We start from the raw sequence: 25,697 nt of genomic DNA, 5'->3' as shown, positions 1-25,697 counted from the left end.
ACTTCACACAAAGAGGTCTCTGGGCCACTTTTCTCCTTCTAGATTAGCTCTATCACTAAAGTACAAAGCAACTGCACTTCGCAATTTATTTCCAGAACCATTGTTTTTCCTATCTAAGTGTTTAATGCCACAGAAAATAATGGGATATGTTAAACTTAATAAAAGTTAAACCCATGAGGAAATAGTGAAATAAAAATAACAAGCTTCATATAATCCTGTGTCCAAGATCCCAGATCTATTCACTCTATGCCTCCTCCCCAAATTCCTGAACTAAATCTTCCCCATGTTTTTCTATCCATGAGAGGGAATTATATGGCAAATCATGAATAAAATCAGAAATATTGATTGTGTCTTACTTCTATATTTATAAAAACATAGATTGTATGTATGAATACCACAGGCTGCCCAACTAAATTTCACAAATGTTGTTGCTATTTTTAACAAGTTTTTATAGATTTGTTAAAAGTTCATCTCAGTGACATTCAAGATGATCCCAGTCTTAAAGCAACCTGAATTTAAAGCAGAAGATTTGCCAAGTGAAGAAAACCGGAAATAGTTCATACAATTAAAACCATTTCACTCTTCCTCTAATGACGTTGTTACTCTCTGGGAAGAATTCATTGTGTCCAATCCCCAAAAGCCACATTTCTGTGGCTATTTTGACATACAATACAGAAAGAGGTTAGATTTGGGGGGTTTTTTGAGCTATAGTTGATTTATAGTATTATATTAATTTCAGGTGAACAATGCAGTGATTCAATATTTATATAGTTTATATTCCATTTATAGTTTATTATAATATATCAGCTATATTTCCTGTGCTGTACAATATATCCATGTAGTTTATTTATTTTATACATAGTAGTTTGTACTTCTTAATCCCTTACCTTTATCATGTTCCTTTCCCTTCTCTCTCCCCACTGGTAAAAGAACAGGTTATTTTTGGAATCTGCTATGAATTGTTGGAAAGTTTCAAAGAAAAAAGCTAGCTATGATTCTACAAGTATTGGGGTAATGTGAAAGAACAAAATTGTTCTTATAGTATTCCTTGACAAAAAATTAAACTAATATAAAATGTATGAGAATCTGAGTAAAACCACCATATCATGATGATGAAATTTCATATGATAAAAACTAAATTGTCTAAGAAACAAGTATATGAGACAAAGTTGCTGTGCTTTAGATTTCAGTGTTGGTTTCATTTATAAGTCAATAATTGAGGAGTGGGGATGGCAGAGCAGAGAGAAAAAGGTAAAGCTTTCGTGTTTAGAGATCTTTCAATATGAAAAAATATTTGAAATGAAATCTAAAGATTTTTTTGACATTGTAATTCCAACAAATGGGAAAATGAGACCTAATTTACAAAAAAATTATCACCACCAAATAATATTATTTTCTTTCCATTCATAACGTTAATCAAACTGATATTCCTGCTTTTAAAAGGCTTTATTCATTAGAATAAAATATATTTTGAATTTCAAACTAATGAAAGTATAGGCAGCTGAGGAGAATATCTTGGAAAGATGAGGAAAAGCCCCCAGACACATTTGGCCAATCGACAGATCCATCATATGTGGCAGTAATGAGCAAGTGACTTTGGGACTGAGAATAGAAATTGACCTAAGGATGGAAAGAGTTAGTGGCACTGATCCTAATTTTTTATAAGCGTGATGATGTTTAAGTAAAAAAAATAAATAAATAAGGGTTACAATTTGAAATATTTCTACATGGCTCAGAAATTAATCCCTAATTCTAATATCTTCTGATGTTAAAGACAGGACAATAGGCCCAAAATGGATTTGCTTATGCTAAGCACCACGTCATCAGATTTAACTGAATTACAGTCTCAGCTCTCCTAGAAATGGATTCTTAAAGAGGAAGCACCCCATCAGCACAGAGGAGGTGATCTGCCTGGTAGACCCCTGCCAGCCGCTATAAGGGAAGTAACCTTGCAACAACCAGTTAGCTTGTTTGCCTACGCAACTCCCCTTTTCCACTCCCTTCTGTCTATAAAATCTCTTGCCTTTATAGCTCTTCAGAGGTCTTTTCTATCTGCTTTATTGGATGTTGCCCAATTCTCAGACTACCGAATTAAGCTAAAGAGATCTTTAAAATTTATTCAGTTGAATTTTGCTTTTTAACACTCATAAGAACTGAGTCTAATATTAAAGCAAAAAAAAAAAAAATTACTAACCTAAATAACAGTAAAATAACAATAGTAACTCTTCCTAAAATTAAAGGAGTCTTCCCTGATCTGATAACATCCTATAGACATATATCTTGATGCTGGTGACTAGCCCATACTGCTGGAGCCCATGACATAGTCTAGAGTACCAGATGTGGGCATAGTTCAAGGCCATCAGTCTTAATGGTCAGAGTTCCTTTCTTCCTGATTGCTAATTTTAGGGGTATTACCTCTTCATGGCATCTTTATCAGACAGTGGAAGTAAGCCCTTTATTTACAGCATCTCTTATTGGAGAGTCAGTGAAGTACAAACTGGACATCAAGAATTTTGTCCAAGCTGACAGCCTTGTTGTAAGAAATCTTCCCCTGTAGAAAGGTTTAAACCAATTCCATCAAAACTACAGCTAAAATAATTCGCCAAAGCACTCGGTTGACAGCCAGTGGTTTCCCGGTAAATGAAGATAATAATGAAAGCTGATGGTGTGGATCTACTGATGTCTAGCCACATGCCAGACACCTATAGACAATGATGTAACACTGCAGGACTTGAGTTTAAAGTAACAGGAACAGCAGTCAGTTGGGATTTTCCTAAGCAACTAGTGTCTTCACAGCAGGACCTCAACTGTGAGATTGAAAGAGGTTTTTTAGTGGCTGTGGCCGATTTTTTATTTTAAAAAGGACTAAAGGCAAAGAGTGTTGAGGTTAACTCTAAAAAAGGTGAAGGCAGTGAATTATTCGTCAAGTATGATTATTTCTATCATGGAGCCCTTTGCCCACCTACCTTTTCTGTTCCTTACCATTCAACCTCCTCCTCACATTCTTTTGTTGTTGTTGTTTTGTTTTGTTTGTTTTTAGGCTGCACTATGCGGCACATGGGATCTTAGTTCCCCAACCAGGGATAACTCCAGCCCCCTGCATCGGGAGCAGGGAGTCTTAGCCACAGGACCACCAGGGAAGACCTACCCCCACATTTTAATGTAGCCACTCAGTCTCTCTGACGTTTCCCTGATCTAATGACCTGTGACCTGTACACACCTGCTCAAACTCATTTTGAGTCATTTTAATTTTTGAAATTAAAAAAATTTTCAAACTCATTGCCTTGCGATTTTTTTAATGTGCATACATATTTTTAGTGGATACAAAAATATAGCACTCGAGATGAAAACCCCCTTGACTGTAAATGGAACACCTATAGTAACTCTCCCATGTAAACATAGAGAACCCACTTTTCTTTCTCTCACTTCCTCTCTCTCTTCTCTCTCCTTTCTCTTCTTATCTCTTTGGCTTTTTTTTTTTTTTTTTTTTGGTAGTGGAGAGAAGAGAAATGTTTTACTAACTTTGAAATCATCTGTTGTTCAGTGAGAGATGGCTTCTCAGCATTTCTCTGTTTTTGTGGTAATACCTAAAAATTTCTTTCCAGAAATCTCATTGCTCTCAACAGTCCTTTTACTTTTCATTTTCTATGTGACCTTTAATTGATTCCTTTGTGCATGCCAAAATGCATTTTTTAATTCCTTTTACAAAGCTGGGCACCTAACACAGTAAATTAATATAGTATCAATCAACTGAAAAATATAAGTAACACTTTTTAAATAGAAAGAAATATTAAATGGCATATTATTTATAATTTTAAAAGGCATAGAATTTTAGAACTCGTCAGGACCCAAGAGATCATCTAGCCTTAAATCCTCATTTCCTACAGGAGGAAACTGAGAGAGCTCCAACAGACCAAGAACTAGGTCCTGGGGCTCCAAATATATGTCCTAATAAGCCGTCTAGCTGACCTGCGACTTACTTTTACCTATAATTTTCATTTTACAGTATCTCAGCAAATGAAGGAGTAAACGTGGCACTGAATCCGCACTTGCTTAGCTTTATAAAGACTTCCTTTTGAAATTCCTGACATCATAAAAAAGGGCCCAAAATTATTATGCATTTGTTTTATGGCCCAACTGTTCACGAAGACAATACAATATATTGTCTTCCGCTGGTGGCAGTATTTATGGTCACTGCCTATGACCTAGAGATCAGCCACTTATGGGTTGATAATTTACGAGAATTTGGGTGTAAATGTGTGTTGATTTTGCTATTTAGATTTTCATGGTCCCTTCTACTCCAAAGAATTCTTTTTTCATGAGTTTTTATCCCACAAATGAATGTTGTAATTACCTTTCAAAGGCAGATTCTCTCCTAACCCATCTGACCACATCTCAGTTCCTCCCTACTGTGAAGCAGCCTCTTTGGGTCACTGCATGGGTTTCGTTTTTAGTTCATAGCTTCCGAGGAAGCTGATGAGATTTGAGGGCCACTCTTATTTGGACCTTCCTCACAAGCAACAGTAGATTGTAAAAGGAATATTTTACTAAGTAAAATTTAAAATATAGCACATCCGTCTGAAACTTTAGTAGAAAAAATTAAGCTAAACATCAATATTGTGGCCACATAAAGTTTATAGTAATATGAGCCTCTGACTTCCCTTCCCCGGGCAACCTGGGTTTTTGGCAGATATGCACTTGGAAGGGGGTCCTGGGTCGTTTGTTGATATCAACTCTATCAAAATGAATAGAGACTAAAGCACTGAATGTCTTGACACCCCTGGTTTTTTTGAAAACCTGCCCTTGACTCCTGGCTGGAGGTACTGCTCTCAATGGATCTTCATGGTTACCGATGATTCAGAGTCTACAACCCAGACCTCTCAGTTAACCTGATATTGAGACCATGTTTTGGCTCTGAAGACAGATATCATTTATGTTAGCACCATAGATAATGGAAAGTATTAATAACTAAGCTTTAGAAGAAATATTCTTTTATCTGATTTAATTCATTGGTAAGCAATTTGTTCTTAATGCCATTTAAAGAGTCAGAGAAATCTCAATGCACACATACAATTGAGAAAGGTTATGAGCATGACAAAAGTAAGAAAACTGAACAGTGAAGAATTATCCATTGACTATTAAATTGTTTTCTTTCTGTAATCAGTCATCAACCCAGAGTCTTAGCCCATGAATTATTCACTGGCCACGAAAGGAATCTCAATGTGTGATTAAAACATACACTATAAAAATCTCTGATTCAAATAAACAAAAACTCCCATCTTCTCGTCTCTGTGGTTAAGATGTCTGCTTTATTAAATCAGTAAGATTATTTAGTTTCTCATTCAGAACAAAACCTGAGTGTTTACACTCTGCACTACGATTTAACAATTTAGGTCAAAAAACATGTTTTGCTTCTGTATTTGTCAGTAAATTCTGAGCTTCAATCTTATTATCTTTTCAAAGGCTAATGCTCTGTTTTTATTTTTCTTGCTATCCTATTTCACAATGCTTATTAAGCTGAACTTTTCTCTTTTAAAACATCTTTTTCTGTTCACCTTACTACCCAGGCTGTAGGCAAAATCTCCATGAATTTGCAATTGTAAAGAATTCCCTCTACCAAAGAGCAAGAAACAAGTAATCTTTAATGTGTCGGGCTTTTTGTAATTATACAACATATCTTTCTTTCTTTTTTTTTTTTTTTACTTTTAGAAAAAAAATAGTATCTTAAAATTCACATTATGCCATGTAATAAAAGTAACTTTTAACTTTTCCTCTTATTCAGCCAAGTTTCTATTAGAACTTCTTCTGGCTATTTAAATCTGTTTAAACTAATGGTTTTCTGTAATTTGTCTTTTTTCTTTGGAAACATACCGTGCCATTGTCAGTTTTTAAAAAGAAGCAATTTTCTGACTTGGGAGATTGAGTAGGTCAAGGAAAAATTACTACTGTTGAAAACCCGTAATTAAATAGAAAATGCAGCTGCACTTATGAGAAACTAAAATTAAGTTTATTCTATTAATATGTGATGCTGAAAGGCTATTTGAATTTTTGGTTAAGGTTTAATTTAGAACCATGTCTTATCTATACTCCATCTTCACTGATTACTTTTAATAACTAACATGTAGGAATATACTAGTCATATATTTATGGAGGGATGGTTCTAATTACTTTCTTTTCCTCCTTAAACTATTACTTTCTAAAGTATTTTTAAATGAAAAAAATGAAATGTTTTTTGTCAGTTTGCATTTATTTTTTATTATGATTATTCTGAGTAAATATATGTTTTCTCAAATGTTAAAAATGTATGTGCAGGAAATACATTTTTAGTACTAATCATAAAGATTAGCCACAGAAAGACTAGTATTTTTAAAAAATAAAATAATCTAAGCTTTCTTTTCATTAATTTTTCTAAATGTGATATATACTATTTTATTTCACTAAACAATGCTCTTAAAGAGGGGTTTTACTAAGAATACAAGCCGACTGTTGAATATATGAGATTACCAGATCTCTTTCCTGATTATGGCTCCTGTATGAACAATTCATCAAATTAGGTTACATTTAAAGAGTTAAAATATTTTGTATAAACACAAGTCTAATAAACAAATTCAACCATTTAGAACAATTTAAAAAGTCATAATATTTGTCACTGCCTAATTTTAATGGTGTGTTTTTAACAAATCAAGATAAACACCCTTTAACCTCCCCTACAAAACTCTTGGATTGAAATCTGAATAAAATTTACATAAAATTAGATATAATGTGAAAGTCTTATTGAAGCAAATCTATGAGTTCTATAAAATTATTTATGCATTGACATACAAGTAATCTCCATCAAAAAGCTAAAGTTGAATGTCAGAATATACATACATGTTTGCTACATCCTTAATTGTAAAGCTTATGTTTTTTCATAAGTATATTTTAAGAGGCACAGTAATATGAAAAAAATAGCAATTATTTAACTGCAACTAGATCTAAAACCATAAACTTTGAAACTTATTTCTACTTTGAAAAAAAAAAGAAACTCTTTTTTCTGGGAAAGAATGTTCTGGTTTTGCTTTTGTTTAGAATCATTTTAAACACGTCTTCAGCCAATGTGTGGATTTCTTCACTATGATTCCAGACCTGTGATCCACAAAAACTACAGTACGGTGACCAGGAGACATATATACAAAAATACATACTTCTCAGTTATTACACATTTATGAAAAGAAAAGTACTAGGAAGTGATAAAAGCCCATGGTTTGAGGCGGAGTGGAAATTTACAATAAAACTAGGGCTTTAATAAACATATTCCTTTGACATTCCTGGTCAGTCCTGCCGCCACTGTTTTGTTTGGTCATTTCTGTTCATTTGTTAATGTGCTAAGGCTCTTGGAATTCTATTTTCCAGATGCTTATACTCCGCAGAGGGAAAGAAAACTGATCCATGAAGTTGCTATTTGCATAAAACACAGAAGCATCTGTCATAGACTCCTTTCTGGTTGAGTCTGGCATCCAGGGATCACTCAGCTGGTCTGCCTCAGCACTGGGCTCCCATGAAGGCAAAGGGTCCCCAGTGAGGACTGCATCCAGGTGCAAGGTGAGAACTCACTCAGTTCACCCACAGAATATTGACAATTATGTTTTTGAGATGATGATGACATAACTGGCCTTGTCATACACACGCACACACACAAGCTCAGGGTCAGCCCAAGAACCACTGTAATTGATGACTCTTCCCCACAAATATGTTTCTTATCAAAGTCATAATGAATTCATCATAATCATGTTGACTATCGTTAAGTAGCATAGAGGGTGAAAATTTTAAGGCAAGGTTAGAATTCTTTGCAGGGTTTTATTTTAGTGGAGATTTTTGCTTTGTTTGGTTTTGTTGTATCTTGTCTTCTCTCGCATCTAATTAAAATCCCATGAATGTGGATATCTTTGTGCCCACTTGACACACACACACACAGAAAAGGAAATTGCTTCTATTACTAAAGTAACAGGATGGATCAAATAAACTTTAAAGAGATAAATTTCAGTATCATTCTTTTTCACACTTACTCCTGCATGACACTCAAACCAACATTTAAAGTATCAAGGTCAGTAACCAGAAATGTCTATAAACTGTATAAACATCTGTTACTAGGTTAATACAGAAAACTAGATACAGTTTTCCCCAAGGATGAATAAAAACCAGTTCAAAGACAAAATTACTTGCAATATTTTCTTAAGTATATTTTAAATATATCTCAGTGTCTGGTGTAGTTATACTGCTGACAAACACTTTTTATTGTTAGTCTACCTTGATTTTGCTGTGCCGATACACTCACTATCCATTGTTTCCCGTGGATTGAGTTACTGCAATCTGTTAGACAAGGTCTTCGTGAATAAATGGCACAGAGAAGCAGGCAGAGTAACCAGTTAACAAATTCAGACTTTGGAATAATAACAGCTCTTTATAACAAACGGGTATAATTGGACTAAAAGTTTCTCTGATGCAAGTTCATCAGTAAGCAGTAATCAGATAGGAGGCTCCTTTGAAACTTTTCTGATTCATAAATAATATAGTAGTTTACAAAGAGGAAGTTTGTGGGAAGCAGCAGTAAACAGTCTCGAAATCCATCTGTTATTATGGAATCCAGAAGAGCTGAATCAGGATCCACATTGTTTATGATATAAAAGATGCTTGGGAAATGTTGCTGAAATTATTATTAACCAAAAATGTCATGTTTTACTTTTTAGAAGTCTGAGTCATATGGGTGGCGATGAAATGTACCCACCTGTGTGAATAAATGAAGACGCTTACCTAGATTCCTTATTTAATAGGATACCAAACGCAGTTTTTAAAAAGGTATCCTGTAGCAGAATGTATCCTTATTCTTTCATTATTGATTAACTTTAAAAATTAATCAAATATGTTATTTTAAAGCATTCTGTGATTTTTTTTCTAATTTTATTTTATTTTTAAACTTTACATAAAGAATATAGCTTTAGAGTCCCATTTACTCAAAGACTGTGATGAAATTTTGTGTCTAAAATTAAAATAGCCCAAGCTAGAATGTCTTCCACTCCCCGTCTCCTGACCTTAACATCACCCCTCATTTCCCTCCTTACTGTGCTCCTAAGCCACACATACACACAGTTAAATAAAAGGAAAAATTTAGTGTGAGTGTTGTGAGTGTTTCACTCCTGTTGCCCTTTTGAGGTCCAGGAATTACCCTTCAAGTCTAACTTGCTTGACACACTTTAATTTTTAATTTTGAAAAGAACAAACCAAAAAATATATTAATGAAAAGGAATTTCCGCAGTGAAGACGCTTTGTTTCAGGTTTACTCTAAGTGAAATCAAAATGCTTTTCCTTGTACCATTTTTTGTCCCAAGCCTGATGAGAATATCTCCTCCCACAGTAAGAAGCCACAGCTGGAAGACAAGGTGATCTCCAAGGAGAGGTTTTTAACATCCTCTGAAACAAGAGTAACACGAGTATTTCTATAGATTTCCAATAATGCTAAATTAGAAATGTAATACAGTGAGTCCATCCCTTACCCTTAATCAGCTAGATATAGGTTTTTCCTTTATGGGGAAAATGAACTAAAAACCTAGCCAAAATAGAATGCCAATATAAAGATGTAACTACACAGTCATAAGGTAAGTAACAGACATACGGATCTAAAACATCTATCCTGTATTACTTTTGTGTTTCAGCTTGCTTTGGAAAATTTTGTTGTACTTTACACATAACCCAGATAAAAAGAAACCTACACGGAATCCTCCTCTAAGTACATTCTGTTGCTCTGAACCGTGCAGAAACCAGCTTGACGCATTTTGTTCAGGAGCTCTCCAGACCTGGAGGGTATTTTCCCTGCAAACGTTGACAAGAGCGCCATCTTCTGGCTCGACAAATAAAGCGATTCAATCAACCACTTCAAGTTCTCATCTGGATAATGAACAATCTTTCGCCAGGTTTTCAACTGTGGCATTTTCATTGACATGTGTGATATTGTGCCTTTGTAATAGAAATGGGACACCTTAATTCCCTGTTTCTTTTCCTTTGATATGTACACCTTTGTAAATGGAAAATTCTTTGATTTTGTCTCTAGCTGCAAAATTATTTTTTAATTTCTCGTTCCCACTCTCCCATTTTCATCTTTAATTTCTGGCATTTTACCATAACCTTAGATCAAACTTATCAACTCATTTGATCTTAGAAATTGTTTCTCTATAATCAGTTCTACGTATGTGTCTCTGCTGCTTATCTTGTACCTAATCTTTCCAGGTCTATAGTGACATTTGGAATTCACTTCATACTTTAATTTTTATTTTAATTTCTTTAATTTCTCCTTTTCTGGTTTTTCCAAACTATCTTTTTATGAGTCCTCATTTAAACCATCATTTTATTTTTCCAACGTCATCCAAATTAGTAAAATGTTACAATCAGTAATGAACAGCTATAATTGCTTTAAAAATCTCTGAAGCCATAAAATGCTAGCTAATGTTGGTGAACGTTGGAAGAAAAAGCTACATCTTTTCATGTACATTCGGCAACAGATAAATAACCAAAATAGTAATGTCTCTTTCAACCTTTCAATATGTTCAGAAGAGTTAAACACCAAATGGAGTAATGGTAACATGCAAAGAAAATTCTGTATCTTCGTAACGATTTGAAAAGCATCACACAGAGAGGAATGGCAGTACTTCAGATAGAGTGGTCAACAGATATTAGCTGAAAAACGATGAGGTGAGCATGTCCCTACAGGACTGCAGGAAATGGCACAAAGGGATGGAATACAGTTTTATAGAAAGGAGGTCAGAGTGTGTGTAAATTTCCTAACCAAATAAGGGCACCAAAGACACTTGAGCCTTTGTTCTTCTTTAAAAAAAAAAAAAAAATTGTTTTTTTTTAAGGACTGAGCTTGTCACATTTTAATCAGAGAGAGAGATGAGTGACAGATGAGTAGTAAATGAAGAGAAAAATGTAAGTGGGCCAAAAGAAACAAGTGAAAATGAACAAAAGCTTACACAGGATAGTGAAATGTATTGCAAGTGAAAAGCAGCAGCAGACGTGGGGCCTCAGAAAGCCGGACTGAGATGCTATGTAACCCTGTGCTGGAAAGAAAGGAGCCATCACACCTTTGTTCCTGGGGCTTTGTGAAGCAAGGAAATGTGCTATCCAGACCAAAGTGAGAGACCTAGGGGAAAAAGCGGATATGAGGGTCTGCTAACCTGACTTCACTGGCAAAGGAATTATGAAAATTCCTGTGGCAACTATAATTCAGCCAAGCCATGGCACATATTATCCCCTGCCTCACCATCAGTGGGTTATAGCTTCTCTCTTCAACTAGACCAATGGTTCTCAGTCTTTGACTGCACCTTGGGATCACTTGGGGAGCTTTTAAACTTCCTGATGCTCAGGTTACACTCCCATCCTCACCCTGGGGGTCTGGCAGGCATTAGCATATGTTCCAGACCCCTAGATCTTTCCAGAATGTGGGAACCATTGAACTAGATTAAAAATCTCAAAGGGCAGATTGAGTCCCTTTTGTTACCTCCAGTAACACACCTTTGTTCAGTGAAAATAACAAACCTCAGTTTTTGGACCATCTACCTGAGTGTGTTTCAGTCAAGAGTTTTCATTTCCAGACCCATTTCCCTTCCTCTACCCTCGAGAGTCCCACATTTCCGCTTCCTGATCCTATGACCTCAGATGAGCGCCTCAAACGTCTCAGCTTTAGTTTCCTCTTTGGTGAAGTGGGCTTTGTCATAAAGCTGTTGAGAGGATCAAGTGAGATAATGCAAGCAAATCCCTCAGCTCAGTGCCTGCCAAGTAGTCAGCGCTCCAAAAATGTCAGCCGTCATTATTATCCATTTATTCATGAGTTAATTCCCTGCCAGCATAAAGGATTTTTTTTTAAGTCTTTTGTGAAAGAAAGTATGGAGAACTTTAATCACACAGTAGCCTGAAAAGGGGAAGTTCAAGAGACAAGAGGAAGACACAGGCTTTTTTGAAAGGCTACAAGGTTAAAGAGAAGGCTTAAAGGATAAGGAGTTTGTTTTAAATACAAAAGCAACTACAAGCCGTATCTTTTAGTCCACACCCCTCTAATTAAAGAAGTTAGAAATCAGAAAATCAACAGATAACTCATCAACTGTTTGCAGAAACAGGCTTCAAGGGAGAGAATGTTATTATAAGTCCTGACCAAGTTGAAGGTCTCTTCCTCCGAGCTGTGCCCCAAACAGGCCCTTAGAGTTGAGTGGTATGCCTACTGTCCAAGCCCCAAAGGAATGGCTCCTGCAAAGCAGGGTAGACAGAAGCTGCCCCATGATGCCAGCCTTCTGACTCACTTGAAGTTGACTGACCAAGGAGGCATCATTCTGTCTATGTGGCCAGAAATTCTTCCTGAAACAGCAAACCACTCCTGGAAACAGGAGTTCCCAAAGCCTGCCCCAGCTGGCCCCTGTGCTCCAGTTTTGAGTTTTGGAGATCCTGCACAAGTTATCCAGTTACAAAAAACTCAAGTTATTGCACTTCACAAAAGAGGTGGGCACTGCAGCAGAAGTCCCAGGCAGGGCTGCCAGGGCAGAAGAAACCACCCTGTGCACAAGACGAGGCTTATAATTGAGTTAAACGTATCATCTTTAAGCGGTTGAAGTCTGAAAGGCAAATTAACCTAAGAAGCCCTGGATAACCACTCCAGTGGGGTAAAAAGCAAATCGCTCTGAGTAGGAAGGGTTTCATCAAAGGCCAGGAAAGCTAGATGATTGGCCATTATGTGTAAATTGGAATCTGTTTTCACAATAATCAACTTGTTAATTTTCGATGAAATTATTTCAAAGAAATTTTAGCATTTCCTGAACTCCCTTTATTTGCCTCTATCCTTTTCTTTCACCAAATGGACATAATGTCAGTGTTTAAAAGGAAGTATTTATGCCTTTCTTTCAGCAGTTAATTACTACCTGTCAGGCGGTTGAAGATTTCAGGCAAGCCTGAGCAAAGTAAAGTGGGTAGCCTTTCAAAGCAGAAATTCATTCATTCAACAAATGCACGTTCAACATCTGATGTGCCTATGGCTCAGCGGTGGTTTCAGTCGAAACGCACTCAGACAGAAGAGAGTCCACTACCCACCTGCATGTAAACTTACAGATAAGGCAGCAAGTACGGGCTGAATTGTGTCCTCCGTTATTCATATGGTGAAGCCCATAACTCCCAACACCTCAGAATATGGAGACGGGATGTTTAAAGAGGCGACGAATAAGGCCGTTCAGGTGTGCCCTGATCCAGTCGGACAGATGCCCTTGTAAGAACAGATTTGGACACACAAATAGGCACCAGGGCTGCACACACAGAGGAAGAGCAGGTCGCCGGAGAAGATGGCAACCTGCAAGCCAAGGAGACAGGCCTTGGGAGAAACCTACCCTGCCAACACCTTCATCTTGGACAGCCAGCCTCCAGAACTGTGATAAAATAAATTTCTGTTGTTTAAGCAGCTAAGTCTGTGGTATTTTGGTCTGACAGTCCTAGCAAACTTATACATAAACCAAATATTTACCTGCAGAAATGCCTTAGTTTTCTTCCCCATCTATAGCAAACTCCGGTTCTTTCAAGTACCCTTTTGTGTCCTCCTTTTTTCCAGAAGTTTCAGCCTTAAAACTTCCCCTGAACCTTATGGACAAAGTTTTCCTATTCTTTGCTTCTAACAAAGGAGTTTTAATGTGTGTGTGTGTGTGTGTGTGTGTGTGTGTGTGTGTGTGTGTGATAGCCCATGGCCAAAAACTGTGTCTTAGTGAGCTACAGAGAAAAAAAGAATACTTGAAAAAGTATGTGACAACTTGTTACATTCTCTTAATTCCCTTTAGAGTGAGTATAATAAAGTAAAACTTCATTATATCATGGAATAAAATTTGTACAAAATAATACTACCACTTGCTTGTTGAAAGATTAATTCTGCCTGGATCCAGTATATGTGTCATATTTCTGGAAAGTCATTTGACACGAATCAGTCTAAAAAATAAAACAAGCAGGTGCATAATATATTACCCAGAATAAAATAAACATGGCTTCATTTTTAAGTGCCAGAGTTTATTTTGTCCATTAAATCTCCAGCAGCTTCTACGTGTTTGGCATAGAGGCTTGGCGCCCTCTTGTGTCCATTTGGGACAGGTTTGTTCATGGAATTTTTGAGCAATCAATTCCATTGTGTCTCTTACTCAAGTCTCTAAAAATGGTCAGAGAACCCTCAATAAAAAAAATTCCCTTCTTACATGAACTACACCAGTTATAAAAATACTACTCAGTTAAAATATATGTCATACAATTTCAAATAAACATTTCTGTATGATGTGTGTCCCTGAGTATTGAGCTTATCTGTAGTATTATAGACTAAAGCTTTTTCATTTGCTTTTATAATTAATAGGCATTCATACTGGTTTATTAATCCTTCATATTTCTAGTCCTAAATTACTTCTCATCTAAGTAGCCTTTAAAAAATTTTTTCTCAGATTTCCATGGGAAAATATTATGCAAAGTATTTTTACAAGTGAAACCATAACTTATGTTGTCTGCACTATGTAGTTTTGTTCAAGATACCAACTGTTAATGCCACCATTGCTATCCCTATCAAAAAGATGAATGAACGTAAGAAAACTGCCGAAACACAACATCATGCAGACTTGTTTAGTATGTTGGTGATCGTGGTATAAAAGGTCACATTGCAAGTTAAAGTGAATTTCCCCAACTCAGATCTCATAAGCCATCCACCTTGGTTATTTCCTTGGTTGGTGTACATATCATAAAATGTGAATTGGCATCTATATTACAAGCCATCTGAATCTATCCCTATTTGTCGTTACTACAGTTTAGTTCAAATCACACACACATCAAAATCTATTTATATTTACACTATACTCAGATATATAACCATGCTCATCTGGGGCATGGTCTTTATTTCTCCTACTGGAGTCATTAAACTCCCCAAGTGAATTCACTAAACTTCACTCCAAAGGCAAGGGGATTGGAGAACTGACAAGGGCTATTCCAGGAGCCTCCGCAAGATGAGAAGGCAAAATAAATACCTTCTAAGTCATGAGAGATTGACAACCATCGAGAACAAAGACAGTTTGAAGCTGATTTCATTAGATGCAGCTACGAGACTGGATAAGAATATTTAACATAAAAGCAGAGAACTAGGGCTTTCATCACGGAGATAGCAATGGCACCCCACTCCAGTACTCTTGCCTGGAAAATCCCATGGACGGAGGAGCCTGGTAGGCTGCAGTCCATGGGGTTGCTGAGGGTCGGACATGACTGAGCGACTTCACTTTCACTTTTCACTTTCATGCATTGGAGAAAGAAATGGCAACCCACTCCAGTGTGCTTGCCTGGAGAATCCCAGGGATCGGGGAGCCTGGTGGGCTGCCGTCTACGGGGTCGCACAGAGTCGGACACGACTGAAGTGACTTAGCAGCAGCAGTAGCAGGGCTTTCATCATAACTCTCCACATTCTAGGAAAAGGAATAGGTCAAATCTACTTGTTTCTCTGAACCTCAGTATCATCACCATTAAAATAGGAATAATTCTTCCTTTACTGATCATTAATGAGATGTTGCGGTTTAGTCACTAAGTTGTGTCCAACTCCTGTGTGACCCCTGGAATGTAGCCTGCCAGGCTCCTCTGTCCATGGGATTTCCCAGGCAAGAATACTGGAGTGGATTGCCATTTCCTTCTCCAGGGGATCTTCCTAACCCAGGGACTGAACCCACATCACCTGCATTGGCAGGCAGATTACCACCGAGCCACGAGGGAAGCCCCCCTTAATAAGATAGCACATAATAAATACTTAAGGTAAAGGGTATAAGTAATAAGATGCAGTTGATTAATAAATGCAATTTAGAAACTTAATATAAGCCTAAAAGCAATTATACTAATGATTTCCTCATTCTTGGGAATCAGTTTTAATTTTTTCAGACCCTTGGAATTAGTCTGAAATTAGAGGTAAGCGCAAAATAACCAAAACAAAGCTAGGAAGTTCTGGGTTTTGGAGGACAATTCACTAAGGCAAAAGGTCTTAGCTTCACCTCCAGCCCCTGTGAAACATACACATACACACACATGCATACATAATACACAACTTCCTACTCATTATAAGTCAAGCACTATGAAATAAATATTGTCTTCAGAGGATGCTACCCTCATCATTTTATAAAATTGCCTTTTCCATGATTAAAACAAAAAGAACATTTAAGGATTTCATTTAATAACTGATTCTCTCCTTTTTCTTTCTTGGCTTTCCCCCCAGCTAGGCATTTTGGCCAAGTATTTTAATCATTATATTTTTCACCATCTGGATAAACAAATAATAATGCAAATAAGTGGTGCAGAGAATTTGAAGGCATCCAGATGTGCCTGCAAATAAGAGAGTCACTGGATCTTCCACGTCTGTGTCAGCACTCTAAAACCTTTCCCATCCCCAGCTAACATGTGTTCCTCCAACCTCGAAGTTTAGAAAACTTTGTTCTCATTGTTATTCATCTTATTTTTATTTCCAAGTGTCTAGAGCAATTTTCTAGTGCCTTAGAAAGCCCGCAAGGTGTGCAGGGAAGGCCTGGGTTAAGGATGCCAAGTGTCCTTCACCCTGCTGGCAAGTGGAGACACTGCTCTGAGCTGTGACTTCCTCCCTTGTAAAGTGGGTTAACAGAGCATCCGTATCTCTCAAGATACGGATCAAATAACACAATGTGCATTAAAGTACATTGTAAGCTATATAGAACTAAAAAATAAATACATAAAAATCTTAGTTTGGCCAAGTATGTAATAAAAGCCAAACACAAATATGTAAACTCCTTCAATTTTGTGACACATCAGAACTCCCCCTTTTGCAGGGGAGCACAGAAAGTAGAGCAAGCAGTCTGTGATGGTAAATTTTATGTCAGCTTGCCTAGGCTATGGTGCTCAGCTGTTTGGTCAAACACCAGCCTAGATGTTATTGTGAAGGTACTTTTTAGATGTGATTTACATTTAAATTAGTAAACTTTGAGTAACACAGTGCCTCCATAATGTAGATGGGCCTTGTCGAATCAGTCGAAGGTCTTAAAAGCAAAGACTAAGGTTTCCCTAGGGAGAAACAATTCTCCTTAACACTACAACATAGAACCTTGCTTATTGCAATGCAGAATTCAGACTCAAGACTGCAACAGCAACACTTGCCTGATTTTCCAGACTGCCAGCCTGCCCTGTAGATTTCAAATTTGCCACCCCCATAATCCCATGAGCCAATTCCTTAAATCATTCTCTTTTACATATACATTTGTACAAAAAAAATATACAAATATATACCTTCTATATATATATATATCTTTCATATATGTTATATATACATATATATATATATCCCTGACTAATACACTAATGTATATGTCTATACATATATGAGTAATACATAATATACAAATTATATATATATATGTGTGTATGTATTATATATATATACAGACTTTATGAGTCAGAGCAAAGTTGGGAGAATTTAGCTTGTAGGTTGATTTTGAATGGCTATAGGTAAAGGTAGTGGGAGACAGATTTGGGCTTAGCATCCATTCATTAATTCAATGAGTATTTTTGAGTACCAAATAATGAACTAAAATTTGCTGAACACTTCCTATTTTCCAGGCACTCTTCCAGAGGCTTTCCAAGCCTCATTTTCATGGGTGCCTCAAAAACATAAGTACTATTATGACTCCTACTTTAGACAAAAGGAAGCTAAATCACAAAGAGCTTAAACAATTACTCAAGGCCATTCAAAAATGAGGTGAAGGAAGGAGATTTGACCAAGCACTTGATTCTAAAGCCACCATACTGTGTGACCATCACCTCCTGAGTGCTAGAGCTTGCATCAGGCAAGGCATTCAGGGGAGCCAAACAGATATAACCTGTCCCAATTCCTTAAAACAAATCTCTCTTTTTATATATACTCAACCTATTGGTTTTGTTTCTTTGAAGAACCCCAGCTAATACACATGAACACACACATACTCACAGGTATACATATGCATTTTACACATATGCATGCATATATATGTGTGTGTTATATACAATGCGTATATAATAAATATAATGCATACATTGATTTGCAAAACACACACATATATATGCATGCATATGTGTTACATACATATATATCTTGCTGTTGACCATTCAATACCTTTGCATAAATGGCTACTTCTTCTTGGAATGATCTTCTCCCCTTGTCTGCTCAGCATTGCTTGTCTATCCAGGGTGAACCCGCCACAAATATCACTCCCTGTTCCTGACAATCTCTTGCAGCAGCATTCATCACTGCTTCTTCTGGGGGCTTGCCTCCATTGTACCCTATCACAAAGACCAGTCCCTTTTCATTCATCTTTGCCTATAAGGCACCTACGCCTCCTCTTGCCCTGCACACAGTTGGTCCTCCCTGAGTGATTACAAGATAGAAGTGGGTTTAATGCATGGGATTCCAAGTGCAAGCTGCATCCTGACTACTCACGGGGAGGGAGGGTGTGGGGTGTGGGGAGGTGCCTGTACACAGCCCTGTCTGAAGTCAAAGGCAGGATGTCACATCTTTCTTTGAGGAGCAGTCAGGAAGCCTGCAACTAGTTATTTGGTGATTGTCTGGCTAAGACTGGGCTTTGAGAAGTATGTAGGCTAAAAGGAGATGGGGAATGAGGGGATGTGAAAGAGGACAGGGTAAAAGGAGGCAGGATGTTGTGGATTGATGGAGGGGGTGGGTGGAAGAACAACAGAGCCATTGGGCCTGAACTTTAAAATGAAGGTCCAGAATAATATAGTGCAGGGGTCTCCAATTCCCAGACCCATAGACTGGTATCCATCCGTGGCCTGTTAGGAACTGGGCCACAGAGCAGGAGGTGAGTGGTGGGCAAGGGAGTGAAGCTTCATCTGTAATTACAGCTGCTCTCCACTGCTCACGTTACTACCTGAGCTCTGTCTCTTGTCACATCAGCAGTGGCATAATAAATGAATCATCCTGAAACCCTCCCCTGGAAAAATTATCTTCCATAAAACTGCTCCCTATTGCCAAAAATGTTGGGGATCGCTGATGTAGAGCCTGGGAAGTGGTAAAAACAAAATGAGTATGATGATGACAATAATGACAGCAACAGCAACAGTAATAAACAAGACTGAAATAGAAAGAATGGTAGCAGTCCAGAGAGAGCAGGGTCAGACAGGGAAAAAACAGAGAAAACCGGAGAAGCTTGTATTGATAGAGAATGAAGTGCCAACAAGCAGAGAAAAGAAGTGACTGGTGAAATGCTTTTCGTTTTGAAATCAATTTATCTTAACATGGTAGAGGAATTTGCTATTGTTTTTATTTTATAGTCATCTTTTAGAAAAATTTATTTGGAAATGATGAGCCCTGATATAAAATAGCATGATGTTTTCTTCAAAGTTTCCGTGAATTTTTTATGGCTGTCAACATTGATTGTTTACCATAATTTTCTTTTTAGGAACTATCCTTAGAAAATGTTTCTGAACCTAATCATGAAAAAAACATTTAAATTATCTTAAATTCATATAAAGGAAGAAAGTAAGAATATATAAGGAAATACCAAAGAGGAAATACAAAATTTTCCACATAACTGTAACAAACCCTAATAAAAGGATGACTTGTAACATCAATAATCTCTCTCTCTTCCTTGCCTGTAGAATCAAATTGGTTCAAAAAAGAAGCCAAACTTCTTATATTAAGAACAACTGGCACACTAAAATAATTATAAGTACTAACATGTTTGTCTGAAACATTAGATTCTAGCACTAACTTTCAGCCCTAGAAAACACGCTTGGCCCAGGGAGGAGGCCAGCAAAACACAGTGGGTTTGGCATCTCAAGTCAAGCCCAATCCCTTGGCTAGTTGAATTCATTTATTCTTGGCAAAATGGACTTTCTTGTCTGTAAGAAGAAAAGTTTTTTTTTAATCTCATAAAACTTATTCCACCATTCTCTTGGACTTCAAAAGGCTCTTCCAAAACATTTTTATTAGTTAAATTTATAGAATATGGTATGTAAGGATTGCATTTTCTTATATCTTAAGTAAGTTACAATTAGGGTGAAACCAACGAGATGACAAGTTTGGAGATATTTGGCAAAGAAGACATCCTCAGAGAACCAATTTACCATAAGCTACAGGAAAACACATCATCTCCAAGGAGGGAAGGTGTTCTCTCTCTAGGAACCCTGAATCTGGGGTGCAGCTCCATTTTTCTTCAGATTATCCAAGCCCAAAGCTTCTTACCAAAGGATGAATCCTTATACTAAAGGCCACCGGGACTTTCAAAGGTGATAGCAAACATGCCAGTTCATCAGTACTTTTGTTAATTAAAATGGCCTATTTCCACTGCGTCTTCTCAGGGGAACCCAATCTCCCAATGTCCCTTTTATGAGGCAAAAATGTAAGATGTTTGTGTCATGATTCTCATCAGTGAAGGTGAAAGAGTTAGTCACTCAGTTGTGTCCAATTCTTTGCAACCCCATGAACTGTAGCACATCAGGTTCCACTGTCCATGGAATTCTCCAGGCAAGAATACTGGAGCAGGTTTCCATTTCCTCCTCCATGGGATCTTCCTGACTCAGGGTTCGAACCCAGATCTCCTGCATTGCAGGCAGATTCTTTACCATCTGAGCACTAGGGACTCTAGACAGCACCAGACTCTCATCAAGCCTGTTACAATACCAGGAGGCAAAAGGATCTCGATAGCCAGCACTGCTTTCTTCTTACTTAGCAGGACATGTCTTCAAGAGATGGAGAGGTGCAGAGTAATCTTCTCCAGTAAAAGGTAAGCACCAGCAGAGAAGCCCAGGTGTAGACAAGGAAGCCTGAGAGTGTTGTAAGCCTTTCCAAGTTCACATCCTGGGTGATCTCCATTCTCAGAGAAAAGACAAAAAGTGCATCTCAACCTTTCTAGATGGACAATCAGGCTGATTAATCATTTATATTTTGAGCAGTGGGCTAAGTTGGAAGTCTTAGAATTAAGTCCACCAGGTTTACATAACACATCTTTGTTATCTAAGAATTGATTATAAAATTTTGGTAGTTGCCATATTTCTTAGGAGAGCAAAAGTCATCCTAACATTAAATATTCACTAATAATCTGACCACTATTAAAACTGAGTCCCCACTGCAACAGCCCTCTTCCATCCAACACATAAAGTCAAGTCTGTGTTCATAATTTTTCCCCAGGCACTATGCTATTGTAAATGAGGAACAATACTGTGCTAAAATACTGTAAACTGGTTGTAAAGGGAAACACAAGTCTTATCAAAAAATGCATATTTTCATGGATTCAATAAGCATTACTGTGGAGATCAGCACAAATTGCAAGCAAAGCTACTTCCCACTGTGCCTCAGAAGGTGGCTGGACAGGCAGCAAGCAGAGTGGGACTGCCTGTGGCCAAGGGGTAACCAAGGAGCTGGCATGGTAGGTAGGTGACTGTGGCTGAAAGAGATGGAGGAAGGAGGGGGAAGTTAGAGGTGATGGGCTAAGGGAAAACACTTAGGATGGGTCAGGATCATCCTGTGAGTATCAGAAAACCAGGGGCATGCCAGGAATCATGGGAACAGTGACATATAATCGAAGGATCCCACATAAGAGGTTCTTGTCAAAAAATTATAATACTTCAAGTCTTAAATAATGGTAGTAATTCTTAGCTATTAAATTATAATTAGATAATAAATTGCTTTTGGTATTATGGTTAATTGCAATGATTTGATCTATAAAATTTCATGATCAAAATCAGAGTCAGAAGATCAGGTTAAAATGTACAAAAAGGAAGTTTTGATACAACAGATGGATGAAACAAGATTTATGTTTGTCATTATTTCATTAAGGGATGTATATGTATAACCAGTGTATATATGTATATATACACATACACATATTTTGTTCCTACTTTAGTTTATAAATATACTAGTGCGCATGTATATGTGTGTGCGCATATGTGTATATCTGAATAAGTAGGAAAGAAGAGAGAAAAAAATAGCTGAAAGTGAACTGAGCTAATACAGAAATAGAAGGAACCCTATTCCGAACACGAAGGGCTGATCAGCCTCCTGGGGATTCACTATTTACAATTTGACGGTCACACAAAATAACCAAACAGAAGGAAGTTTCAATAGCATCCTACAAACTAATACAACAGAAAGATGATCTGAAGAAAAGGGCTCACAAAGCAGAATGACTTCCTCATTTCCTAGGAGCTAACACTGTTAGATAACCCACACATAATTATAAAAGTACGATAAGGAGCACATGTTTATAGTGATGCTAAGAGACTAGGTCAGTGAGTCGTAAGGGCAGAAAAATGGTTAGCACTCAACCTTATTTGTGTTTGGTCTGATTTTAATGGTTTTTTATCTTCTAAAAAGAATCTCATCTGTTTAACTAATCTGATTGTTTAGAGTATTTACATACACATGTATGTATGTGTGTGTATGTTTAGTTGCTCAGTCATGTCCTACTCTTTTCAACCTCATGGACTGTAGCCTGCCAGGCTCCTCTATCCATGGAATTCTCCAGGCAAGAATATTGGAGTGGGTTGCCATTCCCTTCTCTAGAGGATTTTCCCAACCCAGGGATCGAACCCAGGTTTGCATTGCAGGCAGATTCTTTACCATCTAAGCCACCAGGGAAGCCCATTTGGTTACATGTACATTATTCAAATCTTGGGGGAATTTTTTTTTAATTTGTAAGTAGTATATGAATATCTAATACAACTGTTTACTTTTTAAAATGCTAAAAGCTTGTTATCCGGATAGTTAAAATTAGTAAGTAAAGTACTACACAAAGAGGTTTTGTATACCTTTCCACATTCAAAGAGCCTTTTGAAGGATAAGAATTTATCTATTCTTAGTTCACTCTAAAACTAACGTAGAATTCCAATATTTACTTGGTGATAGTTTAGTTACTAAGTCGTGTCTGACTGTTTGTGACACCATGGACTGTAGCCCTCCAGGCTCCTCTGTCCATGGAATTCTCCAGGCAAGAATACTGGAGTGGGTTACATGCCCCCTTCTCCAGCTGATCTTTACAACCCAAGGGTAGAACCCGGGTCCCCTGCATTGCAAGTAGATTCTTTACCGTCTGAGCCACCAGGGAAGACCCTCCTAGTTATTATGAGGATAAAATAAAGTGCGAAATTCCTCTTTTAAAATAAAATGCTATAAAACATAAGGTGGTTAGAAGCCGTAATGGTGGAGGTGAGGTAATGAGCTGGGAAAGAGATAAATAAAACGCCTAAGTTGATGTAAGCATTTGGAAGGCCACTAAGCAATGTATAGGTGACATTGGTGGGTTAAAAATCCTGCATAGCAGCTTAAAATGATAATAAAGTGGGGAGACTTAGGTGAACAAACTGGGAGTTCCCCCAGTGCTTACCTGACACTTGACTATATATAAGTACCTGCTGTCAGTCAAGCCAGCCTCTCACCTGCCCCTGCCTGGCCCTAGACAGTCACTCTCTATCAGATCCATGCACTTCTCTGGTCTGGACCTTAGCTCTTTAGTCTGGCCCTTCACCTTGAACCCTAACTCTGTAGGAAGTTTTTGACATTGAAGGAGGTTCTTGCCATCTTTTCAATTATTTCAAGCACTTTGCAGGACCTTTCTGCACTTTAAAAATCTAGAACTCTGCTGGGTAAAACATTGGGAGCAGGATATTCACAGGCACAGGCTGTGACCACATGGAGGGTTCATTCATCTCCACTGGGGAAGAACCATACATGGAGAGCCTGGGGGACACTGGTGTGATAGCTGACCCTCTGTGTCAACTTGACTGAGCTTTGGGATGCTCAAATATTTAGTCACACCTTATTCTGGGTGTGTCTGTTAGGGTGTTTGAGGATGAGATGAATCTCTGAATTGGTAGACTGACTACCAAAGCAGAGTGCTCTCCCCGGTGTGGCTGGCCCTCATCCAATGAAGGCCTGACTGGAACAAAAGGGCTGACCCTCCCTAAGTAGAAGCAACTCCACCTGCCCAACTGCTAAGCTGGTACATCGGTCTTTTCTTGCCTTGGGACTTGATTTAGTAAACCAGTTCATCTTGGACCTCAAGCCTGCTCACCTCCAAACTGAAACTTATTTCACTGGCTTTCCTGGTTCTCAGGCTTTCAGACTCAGATTGGAACACCACCTTTGGCTGTCCTGGGTCTCAGCTCGCTGATAGCATGTCTTGGGATCTTTCAGCCTCTATAACTGCTTTACCCAATTTCAGATGGATAGATGTGAGAGTTGGACTGTGAAGAAGGCTGAGCGCCGAAGAATTGATGCTTTTGAACTGTGGTGTTAGAGAAGACTCTTGAGAGTCCCTTGGACTGCAAGGAGATCCAACCAGTCCATTCTGAAGGAGATCAGCCCTGGGATTTCTTTGGAAGGAATGATGCTAAAGCTGAAACTCCAGTACTTTGGCCACCTCATGCGAAGAGTTGACTCATTGGAAAAGACTCTGACGCAGGGAGGGATTGAGGGCAAGAGGAGAAGGGGACGACAGAGGATGAGATGGCTGGATGGCATCACTGACTCGATGGACATGTGTCTGAGTGAACTCCGGGAGTTGGTGATGGACAGGGAGGCCTGGTGTGCTGCGATTCATGGGGTCGCAAAGAGTCGGACATGACTGAGAGACTAATCTGATCTGATCTGATCTGTATCTGTATCTATACATATCTCCTATTGGTTCTGTTTCTCTGGAGAACCTCAACTGGATACAACAACCTAATCCAATTTATATGCAGAGTACATCATGAGAAACGCTGGGCTGGAAGAAGAACAAGCTGGAATCAAGATTGCCGGGAGAAATATCAATAACCTCAGATATGCAGATGACACCACCCTTATGGCAGAGAATGAGGAGGAACTAAAGAGCCTCTTGATGAAAGTGAAAGAGGAGAGTGAAAAAGTTGGCTTAAAGCTCAACATTCAGAAAACGAAGATCATGGCATCTGGTCCCATCACTTCATGGAAAATAGATGGAGAAACAGTGGAAACAGTGGCTGACTTTATTTTGGTGGGCTCCAAAATCACTGCAGATGGTGATTGCAGCCATGAAATTAAAAAACACTTACTCCTTGGAAGGAAAGTTATAACCAACCTAGATAGCATATTAAAAAGCAGAGACATTACTTTGTCAACAAAGGTCCATCTAGTCAAGGCTTTGGTTTTTCCAGTAGTCATGTATGGATGTGAGAGTTGGACTATAAAGAAAGCTGAGTGCCAAAGGATTGATGCTTTCGAAGTGTGGTGTTGGAGAAGACTCTTGCGAGTCACTTGGGCTGCAAGGAGATCCAACCAGTCCATTCTAAAGGAGATCAGTCCTGGGTGTTCATTGGAAGGACTGATGTTGAAGCTGAAACTCCAATAGTTTGGCCACCTGATGCGAAGAGCTGACTCATTTGAAAAGACCCTGATGCTGGGAAAGATTGAGGGCAGGAGGAGAAGGGGACTACAGAGGATAAGATGGTTGGACAGCATCACCAACTCCATGGACATGAGTTTGTGTAAACTCCAGGAGTTGGTGATGGACAGGGAGGCCTGGCGTGCTGTGGCTCATGGGGTCGCAAAGAGTCAGACACGACTGAGTGACTGAACTGAACTGAACTGAACTATCAGTCACGGCACAAAATGGCACCATGGCCTTCAGATCTGAGGCAATGGGAAGATACAATACCACCCA

This window comes from Bos taurus, chromosome 2 (genome assembly GCF_002263795.3).
Source record: "Bos taurus isolate L1 Dominette 01449 registration number 42190680 breed Hereford chromosome 2, ARS-UCD2.0, whole genome shotgun sequence".
NCBI classification, from domain to species: Eukaryota; Metazoa; Chordata; class Mammalia; order Artiodactyla; family Bovidae; genus Bos; species Bos taurus.
This window is presented reverse-complemented; position numbering follows the sequence as displayed.